At 38.9% G+C, this 16,413-nt stretch overlaps 1 protein-coding gene across 6 annotated transcripts in view; it reads right to left on the reverse strand.

Annotated features, from left to right (window-relative positions):
- The window catches only part of ABCB11 (ATP binding cassette subfamily B member 11), a 101,258-nt gene extending 85,676 nt beyond the window's left edge, over positions 1–15,582 (reverse strand). For 5 of the 6 annotated variants that reach the window (XM_013969124.2, XM_013969135.2, XM_013969127.2 and 2 more), the window contains exon 1: positions 15,496–15,582. The gene's annotated coding sequence lies outside the window, so the exon portion shown is untranslated. The remainder of the gene's footprint in view (positions 1–15,495) is intronic. The other variant, XM_013969141.2, reaches the window with a different exon arrangement.

The raw sequence follows: 16,413 nt of genomic DNA on the forward strand, positions 1-16,413 counted from the left end.
TGTAGCTTCTCCCCCGACACACGCTAGTGCTGGCAACTGACCAATAGAGAAAGACTCCAGAGAGGGTTACCCTTTGAGTGTCTGATGCACATAGCAATAGAGAAGGACTCTAGCCAGTGGAGACCTTTGAGTGGCTGCTGCACCAACCAGCCAGAGAGGCCTTCTGAATGCCAGCTGCCAGAGGCTAGAAAAAGACTGTGATAGTGCCATAGCTCCTGGGCCTGAGGCCACCAGTATCTCTGCACACTTGGCACCACCACAGTCCCTGTGATCCAAGCAACTGTGCCACCTCCACTCCCAGTCCTCACTATGGCAGACCTAAGTCTGCCAGGGCAGCCTCAGGAGCAAACTCCTGTGGATGACCCACATGCAGAGGTGGGGATAAAACCACAACTGAACTCCAAGGGCAGTGTGGCTAAGGAAGAGGGTCAAAAACCTTTCCATCAGCTGTACAAGGTGCAGATTAAATTCATATGATCAATTAGGAAGACTGTGTCTATGGAATATATAAAAGGACAATGAGAGCTATCACAAAAGAAAACACACTAGCTCTGGTAGCTGTGGACACTGCAGGCAAGAACACACAGGAATAGGGCCAGATTAGTCTGAGCTGTTCCCACAGCAGGTCCAGACACCAGCCCGGTATTGGAGGGCATCCTAGGGAGGCAGAGGTGGATGGTGACTCACAGTGAAGGAAAGGACACTGGCAGCTGAGATCCAAGAAAAACAATTATTGTTCATACATTTTAATTTGTTCTGCAGTTGATCCTAGTTTATCTTCTTTTTTTCTTTGTTGCTATGGTTGTTGATTTTATTATTACTATTAACTCTAAGTTTTTGAGAACTTTTTTTAAATCACACTTTTGATTTCCTTTATATAATTCTACTGCTTCATTGTTTTTTTTGTGATTCTGTGGGGCTTTTGTCTTTTTTAAATTTTGTTTGTTTGTTTTCTTACTGTTCTTTTCCTGCTGTAGTTATTCTTTAATATATATAAATCTTTTATTTCTTTTCTCCCTTTTCTTTATTTCGTCATGTTTGTTAGTTTGGTTTGTTTTCTTTGCTTATTCTCCAGTTGACACTCTGCTTTGGTCTTGTTTACCAATTTGTGTTTTAGTTAGTTCTGTTGTTAATAGGTTGGTATCATTTTTGGTTTCCTTTGCTTGCCAAGCCACTCTCTTGTACTTTCTTGTCTTTGGACTATTTAGGGTTTTGTGTGTGTGTGTGTATGTGTGTTCCTTTGTTTTCGTTATTATTTGCTTGATTTTGTATTTACCATTTGTCTGGGGCTCCTCTTTTGTTTCTTATTTTGTTTTGTTTTGCTATTTTTTGTGTTTTTGTTTTAATCCCCTTTAATGCCATAACAAATGACTTGTGGAGTGTCAGTTCCCCAGGCAAAGATTTGGCCTGAGCCTTTGGAGTGGAAGTTCTGAATCCAGGACAGTGGACTGCCAGACACCTACTGACTCCAGGGAGTATTGATTATTGAGAACTCCCATGAAGATCTCCACCTGTATCTAGGACCTGGAATCACCCAACTGCCAGCAGCACCCAGTGCAAGACACCTCACCCAGCCAACAAGTAAGACAAAAATACAAAACCAATCACTAGTGGAGAAGCTTGCCACAGACACCCCAAAACCTACCACCTCACACAATCCTGTCCATCAGAGGAAAAAAAAACTCACCTCCTCCTACCAGAATGCAGACACAAGTCCCTCCCAACACAAAGCCTACACAAACCACTGGACCCACCTCACCCACTGAGGGCAGTCCAAAAGGAAGAAGGTATATGACCCTAAAGCCTGGGAAAAGAAGACCTCAGACAAAGTAAGTTAGAAAAAAATGAAAAGGCAGAGGAATATTATACAAATGAAGGAACAAGGTGAAAATTCACAAGACCAAATAAACGAAGGGGAAATATGCAAACTACATGAAAAAGAATTCAAAATAATGACAGTAAAGATGACCCAAAACCTCAAAAATAGAATGGAGAAAATGCAAGGATCAATTAACACATTTAACAAAGACCTAGAAGAAATTAAGAATAAACAGAGACAAACAACACAAATACTGAAATTAAAAATATTCTAGAAGAAATCAATAGCAGAATAACTGAGGCAGAAAAACAGATAAATGAGCTAGAAGATAGAATAGTGGAAATAACTGAAGAATAGATAAGAGGAGAATGAGAAGAATTGAGGACAGTCTCAGAGACCTCTGGGATAATATTAAAGGTACTAACGTTTGAATTATAGGAGTCCTAGAAGAAGACGAGAAAAACAAAGGGTCTGAGAAAATTTCTGAAAAGGTTATAGTTGAAAACTTCCGTAACATGGGAAAAGCAATAGTCAATCGATCCAAGAAGCACAGAGTCCCATAGAGGATAAATCCAAGGAGAAACATGCCAAGACACATACTAATCAAGCTAACAAAGATTAAACACAGAGAAAGAATATTAAAGACAGCAAGGGAAAAGCAGCAAGTAACATACCAAAGGAACCCCATAAGATTAACAGTTGATCTTTCAGCAGACACTCTGAAGACCAGAGGAAATGGCAGGATGTATGTAAAGTACTGAAAGGGGAAAATATACAACCAAGATTACTCTACCTGACAAGGATCTCATTCAAAGTTGATGGAAAACTCAAAAGTTTTACAGACAAACAAAAGATGAGAGAATATAGCCCCCCTAAACCAGTTTACAACAATGTTAAAGAGACCTATAGGCAGGAACCACAAGAGAAGGAAAAGACCTACAAAAACAATTTTGAAGAATGCCAATAAGAAAGTATAAATCAATAATTACTTTAAATGCAAAGGGATTACTGCTCCAACCAAAACACACAGACAGGCTAAATGGATACAAAAACAAGACCCACATATATGCTGTCTACAAGAGACCCACTTCAGACCTAGAGGCACACACAGACTGAAAGTGAGAGGATGGAAAAAGATATTCCATGCGAATGGAAATCAAAGAGAAGCCAGAGTAGCAATTTTCATATCAGACAACATAGACCTTAAAATAAAGAAAATGAAAAGAAATAATGAAGGTCACTACATAATGATCAAGGGATCAATCCAAGAAGAAGACACAACAATTGTAAGTATTTATGCACCCAACATAGGAGCACCACAATACATAAAGCAAACACTAACAGACGTAAAAGGGGAAATTGACAGTGACACACTAGTAGCAGGGCACTTGACATTCCACTTGCACCAATGGAGAGATCATCAAAACAGAAAATTAATAAGGAAACACAGTGTTAAATGACACATTAGACCAGATGGGACCTAACTGATATCTTCAGGACATTTCATCCAAATGCAGAACAATACACTTTCTTCTCAGGTGCACATGGAATATTCTCAAGCATAGACCACATCTTGAGTCATAAATCAAGCCTCAGTAAATTTAAGAAAAATGAAATTGTATCAAACATCTTTTATGACCACAATGCTATGAAACTAGATATCAATTACAGGGGAAAAAAAACTGTAAAAAAGCATAAACACATGGAGATTAAACAATACATTTCTAAATAATGAACAGGTTACTGAAGAAATTAAAAAGGAAATTAAAAAATTCCTAGAAACAAATGCAATGAAAACATGATGACTCAAAATCTATGGGACACAGCAAAAGCTGTTCTAAGAGGCGAGCTTATAGCAATACAATCCTACCTTAAGAAACAAGAAAAACATCAAGTAGACAACCTAATTTTACACCTAAAACAACTGGAAAAGAACAAAAACCCTCAAGGTTAAGAGAAGGAAATAAATCATAAAGATCAGAGTAGAAATAAATGAAACAATAGTAAAGACTAATAAAACTGAAAGTTGGTTCTTTGAGAAGATAAACAAAATTGACAAACTATTAGCCAGACTCAGCTAGGAAAAAGGGGAGAAGAATCAAATCAACAAAATTAGAGATGAAAAAGGAGAAGTTACGATTGACAATGCAGACATACAAAGGATCGTAAGAGACTATTATGAGCAACTTTATATGCCAATACAATGGACAACCTGGAAGAAATGGACAGATTCTTAGAAAAGTTCAACCTTCCAAAACTGAGCCAGGAAGAAATAGAAACTATGAATAAGCCAACTGCAAACACTGAAATCGAAACTGTGGTCAAAAAATCCCTCAAAAAACAAAAGCACAGGGCCAATTGGCTCCACAAGTGAAATCCTTAGACATTTAGAGATGAGCTAATGCCTATCCTTCTCAAACGCTTCCAAAAAATTGCAGAGGAAAGAACACTTCCAAACTCATTCTACAAGGCCACTATTACCCTGATACCAAAACCAGATAAAGACATCACACAAAAAAATAAAATTATAGGCCAATATCACTGATGAACATATATGCAAAAATCCTCAAAAAAATTCTAGCAAACAGAATTCAACAACATATTAAAAAGGTCATACACCATTATCAAGTTGGGTTTATTCCAGGGATACAAGGCTTCTTCAATATACACAAATGAATCATTGTGATACTCTGTATTAACAAACTGAAAGATAAAAATTATATTATAATCATGATAATCTCAATAGATGCAGAAAAAGCTTTTGAATAAATTCAGCACCCATTTATGATAAAAACTCATCCAAAAATAGGCATAGAAGAAACCTACCTCAACATAACAAAGGCTGTATATGATAAATCCAGTGCAAACATTATTCTCAATAGTGAAAAACTGAAAGCATTTCTTCTAAGACCAGGAATAAGACAAGGCTACCGTCCCTCACCACTATTATTCAACATAGTTTTTGAAGACCTAGCCAGGGCAATTAGAGAAAGATTATAAGGAAATAAAAGGAATCCAGATTGGAAAAGAAGAAGTGAAACTCTCACTGTTTGCAGAAGACATGATACTATACATAGAAACCCTTAAAATACTATCAGAAAATTACTAGAGCTAATTAGACAATTTAGTAAAGTTGCAGGATACAAAATCAATATACAGAAATCACTTGCATTCCTATACACTAACAATGAAAAATCAGTAAGAGAAATTAAGAAATCAATCTCATTTACTCTTGCAACAAAAAGAATAAAATACCTAGGAATAAACCTACCTAAGGAGACAAAAGAACTGTGCAGAAAACTATAAGGCACTGATGAAAGAAGTCAAAGACAACATAAACAGATGGAGAAACAGTCCATGTTCCTGTGTTGGAAGAATCAGTATTGTGAAAATGACTATACTACTAAAAGCAATCTACAGATTCAGTGCAATCCCTGTCAAATTACCAATGGCATTTTTCACAGAACCAGAAGAAGAAATTTCACAGTTTGTATGGAAATACAAAAGACCCTGAATAGCTGAAGCAATCTTGAGAAAGAAGAATGAAACTGGAGGAATCAACCTGCCTGATTCAGACTATACTACAAAGCTACAGTCATTAAAACAGTATGGTACTTTCACAAAAGCAGAAATATAGAGCAATGGAATAAGATAGCCCAGAGATAAACCCATGCATCTATGGACACCTTATCTTTGACAAAGGAGGTAAGAATATGCAATGGAGAAAAGATGTTCTCTTCAATAAGTGCTTCTGGGAAAACTGGACAGCTACATGTTAAAGAATGAAATTAAGACACTTCCTAACACCAGACACAAAACTAAACTCAAAACGGATTACAGACCTAAATGTAAGGTCAGAAACTCTTAGAGGAAAACAGTCTATGCTATAAATCATAGCAAGATCCTCTATGACCCACTTTCCAGAGTAATGGAAATAAAAACAAAAATAAACAAATGGGACCTAATTAAACTTTAAAACTTTGTACAGTAAAAGAAACTATAAACAAGGTGAAAAGACTACCCTCAGAATGGGAGAAAATAATAGCAAATGAAACAACTGATAAAGGATTAATTTCCAAAATATACAAGCAGCTCATGCAACTCAATATCAGAAAAACAAACAACTCAATCAAAAAAGGGGCAGAAGACCGAAACATACATTTCAATGAAGAAGACATACAGATGGCTAACAAACATATGGAAAGATGCTCAACATTACTCATTATTAGAGAAATGCAAATTAAAACTGTAATGAGATATCACCTCATACCAGTCAGAATGGCCATCATCCAAAAATCTATAAACAATAAATGCTGGAGTATGGAAAAAAGGGAACTCTCTTACACTGTTGAAGGGAATGTAAACTGATACAGCTACTATGGAGGACAGTATGGAGATTCCTTTAAAAAACTAGGAATAAAACTACCATATGACCCAACAGTCCCACCACTGGAAGACCAGTACCCTGAGAAATATACCCTGAGAAAACCACAATATACCCTGAAAAAGACACACGTATCCCAATATTCATTGCAGCACTATTTACAATAGCTAGAACAAGGAAGCAAGCTAGGTGTCCATCAGCAGATGAATGGGATAAAGAAGCTGTAGTACATATATACAATGAAATATTACTCATCCATGAAAAGGAATGCATTTGAGTCATTTCTAAAAAGATGAACCTAGAGTCTATTATACAGAGTGAAGTGAGTCAGAAAGAGAAAAACAAATATCATATATTAATGCATGTATACGAAATCTAGAAAGATGGTCCTGATGAACTTCTTTGAAGGGCAGCAATGGAGACACAGACATAGAGAACAGCTGTGGACATAGCAGTGGGGGAGGAGGGGGTGGGACAAATGGAAAGAGTAGCACGGAAACATATACACTGCCATATGTAAATAAATAGCTGGTGTGAATTTGCTGTATGACTCAGGGAGCTCAAACCAGTGCTCTGTAAAAACCTAGAGGGCTGGGATCAGGTGAAGATGGGAGGGAACTTCAAGAGGGAGGGGACATATGTATACCTATGGCTGATTCATGTTGCTAGACGGCAGAAACCAACACCATACTGTAAAGCAATTATCCTCCAATTAAAAATAAATAAATTTTTTTAAAAAAGAATCATTGCAACTATTATTTATTTTCTCATCTTTAATCAGTGTAGCCAAACAGAAGAACAATTCGGTTCAAGAAATTTCCTTAACTAACAATCTCAGACAAAAGCAGGCTTTTTAGTTAGTTGATAATCCCATGAAAGAGTTTAATTATTAGGAAATAATAATCCCAAACCATCAACTATGGGTTTCACTGGTTGATAGGTGGACAGCTGTTTTTTGTTCTTTCTTCTTATCTGCATTTGCTTGTTTATTTGATTGATTTTTTTTAAGTGAGTAAAACTAAAAACCAGTAGAAAGGCACAACCCACTGGTGACATTCTTGGGTCAGTGAAGCTGACCAATGACAGCCAAATACTGTCAAATACTGTGGGTAGGTTCAGTGCTCCTTTGTAAATGCAGCCAGTAGATGCAGAATATGGCAAGTTCAGCATGGACCAGGGAAACTGCTACCTAATTCATTTTGTAACACAAGTGTAACCTTGACGTCAAAACAAGAAAAAAATGTTATAAGGAAAAAAACAGAACTATAACTACTTTGAAAATAGATTTTAAAATACTAAATATATTTAGTATAATTTAGTAGTTTATAAAAAAATATAGTGAGAAATGCTGATACCAGGAATGCAATGATTATCTAATGTAAACATTTTTGATCATTTTGATAGATGAAAAAGATATTTAATCAGAATTAATTTCCTGAAATTTAAAAGCTCATAAAATTAGAAAAAAATCATTGTATTGTAATCCAATGAATAAATTTGGATACAGATTGATGACAAATACTAAAAACGCTCACTGAAATACTGGCAAAGATTAAATATACAATAGTACAAAGCATTGGGAAGCTATAAACACATTACATTAAATTGTGAAATCTCTGTAAGCTTCTCTTAGCCATGACAATTTCTTACAGCTATCTTGCTTTTGATGATCTTGACAGTTTTGAAATGTACTGAGGAATTGTTTTGTAGAATGTTCCTTAAATTGGGATTTATCTGCTGTTTTTCTCATGATTAGACAAAAGTTGTATGTTTTGGAGAGGAAGACCATGGAGGTAAAGTATGCTTCTCATCACATCATATCAAAAGTACTATCAAGATAAGAGTACCTTTCAACATGATTTATTAAAAAAAAATTTTCAATAAACTCAATATTAAGAAGTAGAGTGAGAAAACATTAATTATGTAGTTTATCAGGTCAGTAAAACAAATACTAAAAAAAATACCTAATTCAAAATTCTTTTATCCAACAACAAAATTTCTTTACTATAGCAATAATACATTCAGTCTGCAATGTTTGCTGGTCACACCATTTTTGAAATTTTGACCAAAAACTTTTTCAAGAGGCTAAGAAACTCTTTGATAAGGGGACAATAACAAAACTTTAACACTGGTTATAATATTTCATTTCCTAATTTTAAAATAAGATTTTTATGAAAAAATTCAGTCTTCAGTGTTTTTCCTGGCTTCATTTAGAAAGATTTCTTTCCAATGGTGTGCAAATATTTGGCAGTGTTTAGAGGCCATTGGTGTAGTGTCTTGCCTGTGAACTTTGGAGTTTCTCAGATTCTGTTACTGCCTACAGCTTCACTCTGTGTTGTTGGATATGCTTTTTAACCTTTCTCTGGGCCCTGACTTCTCCACCTTTTAAGTCAGGCAATGATGGTGATGGTGGTAAAATTCACCTTGCAGGATAGGTATGAAAATGACAGGAAACCGAGTCTGTACATCAGCTGTCCCAAAAGGAGAAGGCAGAGAAAGCTCCCTTTGCCCTTCAGGCTTGGCAACCAAGTTCCCTCACCCCAGCCCCACCTGCCCTCCTCAGATCATCTACTAAGCAGAAGCTAATAAACCAATCTAGTCTCTCCCTCTCCCTCTCTATTTCCCCAGATATTCTATACATTCGGGTTCATATGAGGTCTGCTTGCCTTTTACTTCCTTCTGAATATAGTGATTTTTGTGATCTCCATTTTACAATCTGGAGATTTAATGTACAGCACAGTGGTGGCAGTCAACAATACTCTGCTGTATACCTCAAAGTTGCTAGGGGCCTAGATTTTAAATGTTCTCACCACAAAACAAATAATAATAATTATGTGATATGATAAAGTTACTGGCTAAAAGTATAGTGGTAATCATATTATAATAAATATAAATGTGTCAAATTAACATGTCATTATATATACGCCTTAAACTGACATAATGGTATATGCCAACAAATATATGTCAGCCTTAATTCTTTTAAGGCTGAGGAAGGGTGAATTTTCCCATTTGCTTTAGCTGGGATATCCGACTTTTTCTGCGCTCCAATATTCGCTCTCCTGGTTCTTGGGCCTTCAGATTCCAACTGAGACTTATGCCAACAGCTCCCTTGGCTCTTAGACCTTTAGATCTGAACTGGAACTATACCCTCGACTTCCCTGGGCCTGCATCTTGCAGACGGCAGATCAGGAATTCCTCAGCCTCTGCAGTCATGTGACTCAATTCCACACAGTGAATCTCTTTCTATATATAATCCTACTGTTTCTGTTACCTTAGAGCACATTGAGTAATACAGTGAGTATTCTACGAAATTATTTCTTTTTTTGGTCCTGATGCTTTTGTTTTTTAATGTTTTGTGTGTGTGTGGTAAAAAGTCACATAATATAAAACATACTATTTTAACCATAATTAACTGTACAGTTCAGAGGCAGTAAGTACATTTATAGTTTTGTGCAACTCTCACCATCATCCATCTCCAGAAACTCTATCCACATTAAACACTAACTCCACCTCAACAAAAGAACAGATAAAGATGTGGTTCAGTTCAGTTCAGTTCAGTTCAGTCGCTCAGTCGTGTCCGACTCTTCGCGACCCCATGAATCGCAGCACGCCAGGCCTCCCTGTCCATCACTATCTCCCGGAGTTCACTCAGACTCATGTCCATCAAGTCCGTGATGCCAGAATATTATTCAGCCATAAAAAGGAACAAGGTGTGCCATTTTCAGAGACATGGGTGGAATTGCCATACAAAGGGAAATAAGTCAGAAAGAGAAAAACAAATATTGTATATTAATATATATATATGTGGAATCTAGAGAAATAGTACAGATGAACCTGCTTGCAAAGCAGAGGTGGAGCACATGGGATGGGCATACCAAAGGATGAGTGGGGACATTGAGATTGACGTCTATACACTGCTTGTGTGGAAGAGATGGCTAATGAGAATACTGTGTGGCACAGAGGAAAAAAGGAAGAAGGTACACCTTGCTTGTATGACATATATAGTTAAACTTTAGAAGCATTCTGATATACATTATATACAGAGATCATTTATTTCTAGAATAATACAGTTTAGCTCTGAGTTCCAGGCCAGCTACCAAATATCTGGAGCTATTCTGTTTGTTTTCTTTCTCAGAGTTCAGTGCATCACTCTGAACTTTGGTAGTCCACTCTAAGGACCTGTATTTTAAAAGACACACGCTCTCCAGTGCTACAAGACAAGCCTCAGTTGCTCAGTCAGAAATGAGAGCTAGTTGCCTTCTCTGCAGCCAGCTCTGAAATGGCCATGATGGCTTTTAAAGGTCACTGTGTTGAAAATATTAATTACTTGCGTGCATCCACAAAGACAGTGGCAGTTTTCTAACACTACTTTTGGGAAAGTGCAAGGAGATATCAAAATGACTAGAAAGAATAAATGAAGGCTTTGCCCCTGGTATTTTCCAGGAAAAAAAAGGAACAATGTTTCAAAAATTAGATATTAGATGAATGGCCTCATATCATTGTAAGTGTACTCTGATGTATCATTAGACCATGTTTTTTCCCACTGATTAATTCCCTTTTTATTAGATTAGATTCTGGGAAACTCGTATAGCTGATGCTGGAGAACCTCTCTGCCAGTCTCCTAAACCCTGAAAAGAGCAGGAACCTAGATTTCAGTGACAAACATTTTTTATACAGGGTAATGAGAATATGCCTCCTCCTCACCTGATTTAAGATTTATGATTTAAGAGTGCAAGCTGATATCAAGTAATCTAATTGTACTGTCTCAGCTATTATCTATAGCATCTAAGCTAACAATTGGTTCTTGAGCTTCCTGAAGTGTGGGGAAGGTATTTGGGTATCATACATTGCAGGAAGCTTTAATGAGAGTTTCTTAGTTTGTAATAACAAAATTGTACTTTAACCCACACCAAAGAACTCAGAGTTAAAAGGTATCAAGCTATTTCCTTTTCACACTACCTTTTTTTTTAAGATTTTTTTTTTCTTTTGATGTGGGCCATTTAAAAAGTCTTTATTGAATTTGTTACAATACAGCTTCTTTTACTTAAATTTTGGGTTTTTGGCCACAAGATATGGAGGAATCTTAGCTCCCTGACAGGATCAAACCAGTACCCCTTGCACCAGAAGGCAAAGTTTTAACCACTGGGCCACCAGGGAGGTCCCTTACTCCACCTTCTTATGTAGTAAATTATCCTCATCTCTGAAAAATCTATTTGAAAACAGACTGAGTTTTTAATGTCTTCCAGAAAAAAATATGGTCTTCTGATAAGAGAATCTAGATGCTCAAAGTGGGAAAGCAAGATTTCTAAGCACTGGTCAGCAGATTTTGGCCACCTAATCATGGAATCCTCCAACAATTCTGAATTGCTCATGCCAACACAAATTTCCCCCTCTGCCAAATGGCACATGGTCTATGACTCATATACTACAATGTGCTTCTGTTGAACTATTCAGGGTTGAAGTTTCTTTTTCTTTGATAAACTGTGTAATCTTATCAACACAGAAATCCACATTAGAGAACAGTCTCCTGATCTTTATTGGTAGACATAGTGTTAGTTGCTCAGTCAAGTCGGACTCTTTGCAATCCCATGGACTATAGCTTGCCTGGCTTCTATGCTCATGGGATTCTCCAGGAAAGGTGCTGGAGTGGGCTTCCATTCCTTTCTCCAAGGAATCTTCCCAACCCAGGGATCAAACCCAGGTCTCCTGCCTTGCAGGAGGATTCTCTACTGCCTGAGCCATAAGGGAAACCCTTTGGTAGACATATCAAGGATTTTTCTACCTTAGGACTTTACAACATTCTGGAAGACCACTGCCAGGGAGGAGAGAGAGTAAGCAGACAGCAGCACCTGGATGGGTCGCCCGAGGGAACCTGGGACATTGACAGACCTCAGAGAGAGGGCTAAGGAAGCAGTGGACCCAGGGGTTGAGGCTGTCAAAACTGGAGGAGATCCAAGGTTCCACAGGCCATGCCAGGAGCTAATCAAAGATCCTAAGTACCCAACGAGGCTGCTGGTGTGACTTCAAGACACCAGTCTGGAGCAACAGATGAGTGGGCTGACCTTCACCAAAGACTGGGTCAACACTAGCAACTGGCTATTGACAGTGTAGGAAAAATGGGAAAGAAAGAAGGGAAGAGGGAGGAGAGAAGAAGGCAAGAGAGAAGGGGAGAAAGAAAGGGAAGGAGCAAGGAAGGAAGGAGGGAGGGAGGGAAAAGAAATGTCAAGGTAAAAATAGTTCTCCTGGGAGCTGGAATCCTTCCAGGCTGAAGGATATGACAATAATAGAGGCCTTCAACCCACTGCCTGTTTTTATACACACAGTTTTACTGGAACTCAGTCATGACCATTTGTTTTTGCTTTGTCCTTGGCTGCTTTGGGGCTACAATGGCAGGTCAGAGCTACTGTGACAGAGATGATTCCCACCTTCCCACTGACGCCTAAAATATTCACTGTCTAGCCCTTCACAGATATATTTGCAGACCCCTGCATTATTAGGTCAGTTCAGAATAGCCTGAAGCCTGGGGAGAAACCTTTGAGAACCTGATTTAACCAACCTAAAAATCTAATGGAGCACAGGCCCTCCAACCTACTTGTCCTCATGGAGCTCACGTTGTGCAGGGAAGACAGATGACATGTAAGAAATAAACCCGATGACATGGAGTAAAGGAGAAGTACAGGCATCTCCAAGACCCTAAAGCAGGGCCCTGTCCCCACCTGGAGAGTTGGGGAAGGCTCTGCAGCCAGTGCTTTTAAGATGAGGCCTTGAAAATGGGGCAAGTTAGCCAAGGAAACAGGAGATGAGGAGTTCCAGGCTTATGCAAAGGCCCGGACTTGAGCGACAATACACAAGGACCCAAGGGTGTCCAGTGAGTCTGAAGGACGGTGGATGGAACAGCTCTGGAGAACGTGGCTGCCTCATTCCTCAGGACATCAAATTCCTTAGTAATGCTGAGGACTTAGGCCTTTAATAAGGACTTTTAGGCAAAGAAAGCATATAATCATATTAATACTTTCAAAAAAACCCATAACACTCTGATAAGTCCATACTCTTAGAGTAAGAGAGCAGGTTGGGAAGGATAGAAATCCCCCAGAGCCAGCAGTGGTGCCCCCTCATTTACCAGGCCAAGAGCATACACGGGTCACCTCCCTCCCGGGCAACCTGGCCTGAGGTGGCCAAAGGAAACAGGCTGTGTGGTGGGACAGCCGAGCCAACAGGGCCTGGCTCTTGTCAATTTAGGACATGGCCTCTCAACTCTGCCACTATTCTTGGCTTTGAATTTTCTTCAGGGAGATTTGTTCTGCGTTCATTTTCTTCAGAATACTATTTTTGAAACATGTTGATTTTGCCTAGACTGAGCTCAGGAGGAAAAAGCAAAGGTTTTTCCACATTTAGGCTTCAATGGTTAGGAAGATCTAAACACGCTTGCAGCCACTGGAGAGCTGAGGCGTGGGGTGGTGGGGAGTGAGGAGATGTGAGACGTGGCCTCCTTCACCCCATATCCCAGCATGAACATGGGCCTTGGCTTTTCTCTTATAAAGTCCTCCCTTCTGTAAGACCATTCAAGGCCACTAGAACCATGATCTCCCCTGCCCTGAGCTGCTCAGAGACCAGAGCTGCTCCTGCTCCTGGTGAATTTTCAAGTCCCTTTAGAAACCACAAATTCTCATTTTTTAAAGGAGCCCTTGGAATGTCTTTCACTGCTGACACGTAGTGATGTAGGAAGGGCACCCTTTGTTATTATCAAACCCAGCCAATGATTTCTTTCCCCAAGGATCATCAGAGGAGGAAAGAAATATTGATTTATACTGAAAATCAAGAAAAATAGAAAAATACTGCCTTGTGGATAAAAAAGTTGTGGGGTGACCGTGTGTGTCAATAAAGACACAGTCCAGGGATAATGAGACTGAGGCCCTTCAGCTCTGGAGGCTACAGCCCATGGAGAAGGGAAAGAAATCCACAGTGACTCTTGAGGTGCATACCAGTAGCCCTGCTTCACAGAGTCACAGTTCAGATGGGGAACTAATGAACTGCTCTTGAGGAAAATAGGATTTAACACCAGAGTTCCTCCCAGCATTCTACATGCATAGTTCTTTCACCTTCATAAAGCAACATAACCCTAATGCTTGGTTACCGAAATGGGGCTTGGCATTTTCTAGCAATTTCAAGGTCTTCTAAAACCACAAGGTGGGCAATGCTTTCTTCCTAAATTGCTTCCAATCCACTTCCAGCATTCATCAGCAAATATCGGTCACTGTCACTCTAGTAGTAGGATACACTAATTATTCAAGGGCTTATAACTGAGTGGGGTGGGGTGGGGAGGGGAGTGTAATCCCCTAGGCAGGGAGATGGAAGCTTAAAACAGGTAACTACCGGAGTGTTACAGGGCAGAGTGTAAGTCTGGAGTTTAGGGGGTAGGGATGAGGGTGGATGCCCACAGCAAGAACTTCTGTTAAGCATAAGCCTGTAAATAAGTCACTACTTCAAAAGTTTAATAATAACCACTATCAGTTTCCAATATTAAGAGTTCTAAGGACTATCACTATAATTTGTCCCCAAAATGTCTAGAAGGCTGTTCCCCCCCTCAAAATGTTTAGAAATGCCTCACTTCATACTCAGTCTTAAAGTAAATGATATTTGATCAATGTGTTCAAATCATCAGCAACATGTGATTTCTACTGGCTAGGGAAACTGAAAAATGGAAATTAGATTCTAGAATCCAACTTTTCTGCTTCTAGCCATGAATCCAGAGCTCAGTATCTAAATTACTGAAAACTAGGAGAATGGAGTTGGTATAGTTCTGTATTAAAGCAGCAGCAGCTTTCTGGGGTAAGATTTTGTGGTGGTCAGTGAAAAACACAACTGCATTTTCATAAAGCCAAGTTTAAAAAGTTTGCTAGCATTTATACTTTGGGCAGATTATTATCTGTTCACCCATCACATACTCCTATATACCACTCCGCAAAACACCACACACACACACACACACACACACACACACACACACACACACTCTCTCTCTCTCAAGAGAATTGATGCATAAAAAGCATTACTATAAGCAGTACTATAAATGAGATAGAAAACAATAGTCATCTGTGTCATATATATCATAGATATTATGAAATCATTAATGTATTCTGCAAGTTCCTATCCAAGCCTTGTAGCATTGTTCTTGTATAACAAGATGCCAGCCTTTATGAGTCAGAAACACAACACCCCACAAGGTAAGACTTAAAGGAAATGGACTTGCAGACATAATCTTCAAATCCTCTAGACAGCATAAGTCACTTACCTGGGAACATGAACTTGAAGAAACCAGAAGAAACAATGGACTCCACTGTAGAGAATCAAAAGGTTTTCCAACCTGTTTCAGCTCCAGTTTCCCTCATTTAAAGCCCTGAACAGAATTCAAGCTTTTTTGAGAACACTATCTATTTGCTTAAGGGTCAATGCCCCGAAGGCCAGACTGAGCAGAGTTCAGTGACACCTGAGGAAAAGTTGAATGCATTCAAAATAATAACCACAAACACAATGTTCTTGGGAAGCTCTCTGACAGTGTCAACTGGCTTTGGACTGTGTTGACTTGGCTTCAAAGGAAGGGAGCTGGAGTGCCCGGGGAGAGCACTGATTCTGGCTGTGTCCAAGTCTTCTCTTATAGATCATTATTTTTTAAAAGTTACTTAAAAATGTAACAAGGCAGAAAGAAAAATACCTTGAAACTTTTCCTCTTCAATTTGAAAGATCACCCTTGGAAAATCCCCGTGCAGGGCCCTGATATTACTGTCCCCCAAGCCCAGAGTTTCATGGAAACAGATAATCTCAAAGAACACCTGAAACAGACTTTTGCTCAAAACTCTGAGTGCTCAGATGACCCTTGCACCCTGGTCTGAACAGTCAATAACCTCAGGCTCTACCTGCCAAATGAAGCCCTGCGTAAGGCTTTCTTTTTTGAAGTTTTAAACGAATGGAAAACCAAGTCAAATCAATACATGCAGCTTCTCCAACAGCTTTGTGGGGCCACCCATATCTGTTCCTCTCCCTTCTTGTTGGTCCTTCCATCTTCTCAAAGGCTCTCATTTCTTCTCTCCCCCTCTCCTGAGCAAACCCTTTCCTAAACATGTCTCACTATGACCCTCAGCAATGAATAGTAACAGCCAACGTTAGTCATCCCCTTACTGAGTACCTGGCTCAGTTTAAGAGTTGAAGAGTA

Source organism: Capra hircus, chromosome 2 (genome assembly GCF_001704415.2).
Source record: "Capra hircus breed San Clemente chromosome 2, ASM170441v1, whole genome shotgun sequence".
Classification (NCBI taxonomy): Eukaryota; Metazoa; Chordata; class Mammalia; order Artiodactyla; family Bovidae; genus Capra; species Capra hircus.